Source organism: Amphimedon queenslandica, unplaced genomic scaffold (genome assembly GCF_000090795.2).
Source record: "Amphimedon queenslandica unplaced genomic scaffold, v1.1 AMPQUscaffold_13387, whole genome shotgun sequence".
Classification (NCBI taxonomy): Eukaryota; Metazoa; Porifera; class Demospongiae; order Haplosclerida; family Niphatidae; genus Amphimedon; species Amphimedon queenslandica.
In genome coordinates this window covers 140,597-144,168 of record NW_003546377.1, presented here as the reverse complement: position 1 = coordinate 144,168, position 3,572 = coordinate 140,597, and positions in this window count along the sequence as shown.

Sequence of the window (3,572 nt, the reverse complement as noted above, 5' to 3'; positions counted from 1 at the left end):
TGATTTAGAAAAGGATCTCCTCAATCTTCAAAGAGGTGTTTGTACTGTTAATCACATTCAACACATTGATAATAGCTGGATAAAAAAGGCTGTAAAGCAGATTGGTGATTATTGGGATCTGTGTGGATATAGAGATGCTGCTGAAGCTTTTCTTAACATTCGAGATACTCTTGACTTGACTGGAGATTTTACTTTAGTTGAAAGAGTAGCACAAAAGGTAAATGGGCATTTGTTAATTAATGTATTGATGCTACTTAATTTATGTGAATGTGTTTTTGTAGGTTTCAGCTGGTAAGGAAAAATTAAATTCTATTGATCATAGTGTAGTTGCTGCTGGACAATTTCTTGCTGATTATGCAACTGATTCTAAGAAAAGGGAATGCCTACAAGCTTTTGTTGATTGTCAAAAAATTGTAAAGTGGATACGAAAAGAAACAAAAGGTATAATATTTTATTATGTGGTACGTGCATATTTTAAAATATTAATAGATGTTACAGATTTGGTTAACTTTGTGACAGTTGCATTAGCTACAGCAGCTGGTGGAGAGGGCGATATGACTACTGATAAACTATCATTCTTACGTACTGTTGGTAGTGGGTTTGGCCCTTTAATATACAAACTACCAAAAACGGCTGGCTATGAGGAACTACAGAAACTATGTAGGACATTGTGGGTAACACTGGAAACAGCTCCTAATCTTCCAGAGATGATGGTAATTATTAGACTTCCTATACATTACATTAATTCTTGTTGTAGAGGACATGTCAGAAAGAAAAAAAATGGTATAAATCAGTCAAGAAAACACAAGGCTCAGTTGAAGTAACCTCATATGGTCAGATGAACAATATTAATAAATATGGTGTCTATGAGATTGGGTCCTCTAAGAAAGGAATTTTAGTTCGTCATTCAGAGGGTATTCATTTGAGACTGAGAGTGCCTAAACATAAAGAAATCCCAAAGTTATTGTATAATTTGGACGAGCTAAGGGATCTGGAGAGCAAATTAGTACTAATAACTGGTACAAAAACAACGGAAAGAAAGCAAGTGGACTTATTTCTCAATGTAAGCTTATATTTAATGTATATTACAGAGCCTGTAATAACCGTCAGATAACAGACATTTTCTGACCATTTTGCAACCAAATTCTGCATGCACGTGTTGTTCTATCATTTTGTTTGATCGACATAATTTTAAAAATAATAATGTAAATTATTTTTTAAAATTTAACATAATAACTATAATTAATTGTATTCCCACAAAGTATACTAAGTAAGCTAAACAGCATGCTTCATGACCAGAATGCAGTACATGACATTTTAGCAACTTTAAAATTTCTTAAAAATCAAATTTGATTGGAATCAACTCAAAGTTGATGGACAGCATAAGGGCATGTATTTGTGGCATTAAAATGAAAAATTCTCTCCTAAGCTTTTTTGACAAAATTTGACCAAAGACCAAGCCTTTGGTCATTGACCTGACTTTTGAGCAAATTTATGAAAAAAAACCAAGGCTATAGCCTTTGGTTGTTGACACAGTTTTTGAGCAACTTTAAAAATTCATGAAAAGTTTAAATTTGATCTGAGTTTGTTATAATTTTTTAGACAGCATTAAAACATGTATAAGTATTTTTAAAATAATAAAGATACATTACCATCCACCTTCGAACCCCTTTATGGTAAATGATAAATATTAAAAATTCTTGCATTGTGATTTTTGCCAAAATACCCTGTTTTATAAAAGTCTTCTTCCAAATTTTTGAGCTACTTGACTTGACAATCAACTTGAGCAACATGATGCTGCATGAGCACTATGCCAAAATTTTGTGAGAAGCCTTGTCTGATTGTTTGATTAAAATTGCAGATTAAATTAACCAGTTTTAATGATTTATTGTTTTTAGGTTTTTCATAGTGTTTGCAGAATTACTGATGTTCTAATGGAATTACAGCAGCATGGTAATGACAAGTACATTGGATGGACCCTCTCTTTCTCTTGCAAGATTAAGAATGTCGTTACTTCCCTTCAAGAGCAAGCAAGCACGATGGAGAATGATCTGCAGTATTGGAAACAAGAGCTCACTCAACAAAGAGAACATTTTCACGAACTCAATTACTTCACAACCCCACAACTTCTTTCCCTTCGAGAAGAATTAGGTCATTTCAAAAGTAATGAAGGACTAGCTAGACCAGTCAAACAAGAAGTCATGACTCTTTTGCAAAGCATCTCACGTGAAATCTCTTCAGATTTGGTTAAAAGTGAAGTTCAAATTTTAATTAGCACACTAGCTGAGCAGGAATATTTACAAGATCAGCTATGTACACATCATGATTCATCCCAGCTACATGTATATTCATCAGCCTTTGAATCTCCATCAGTCAAAAATAACGAATTATCAACGGCAGATGATCACATTGTCTATACACCAGCAGATACTAGTAGGGAAGGAATGGAGAGCAAATTGTCATCCTCTGCAGCTAAACCAATATTACAAAGACTTACAACTTCTTCTGGCCCTCAACCAAAGCTGATTGATAAAGACTTGACTGACAAACAAATAGCTATAATAGATAATTTAAAGGAAACATATGGTTTTTCAAAGAAACTTGTTCTTCCAGCATTTGATGAATGTCCAAAACCAGACATTGAAGAAGCAGTGATTGAGTGGTGCCTTAACTTTGATTTTACTGATAGTGATGTTGAAAGTGAAACAGCTACTGAAAAATTGGAAGGTGACAGTGAATTGTCTTCTGAAGAGGAAGAAATGGAAACAGATAAAACAGTAATTGATGAAACAAAGGCACAGCATGAATTACCTACTTCTGCTATACCTTTTTCTGCTCTGGAAGAGCCAAAAAAGCCCATTAAAACTAGGAATGAACCAGATCCAGTTTTTCCTCAGTCTTACTCTCATTCCTCTCTTTCTTATAAAGTCACAATAATTGATAGAGAACCCATTAGCGAGGATCATCCTGTTGTTACTGTTCTCATTGAGTCTGGTTTCACTTTAGAAGAGTCTTTAGCTGCTGCTGAAAGGTATCCTGATGATGTAGGAAAAGCAATGGCTTCTCTAATGGAGGGCCCATCTGAAGCAGGGGAACTATTTCCTCCAGTAACTTATGATAACGAGTTTGAGAGGCATGATAGCATTGAAGAATATGAGAGGCAATCCAGTTCAGAGTTTAATGATGAATTTAAGTAAGAATGAATTACAAGTTACTGATGTTATTGTTGATTTGTTATTGTATATGTAGAATCAGCAGCAGTGAGAAAGCGTCAGCTAAAAATTACCTCTCTATTTTTCATCTGGGTGTGACACTGCAACAATTATCACAAAACAATAGATGTGAGTCTCTTTTTTTGTGTCATATTTATAACTTATTAATTATAACAGCTGCAGTTTGCTTTAAAAGACCATTTCCAGAAGGACTAAAAGCTGGAGAGTATAATTTACTAGTGACTCCTCCAGGTCAGTGTCTACTTGAATATTAGTAATCTGAATTTTTTGATACTTCTTCTTAGATAAAGTTTTTAAAACTGTTCTTTCATTGTTTATGGAGAGTAAAGATCTTCCACT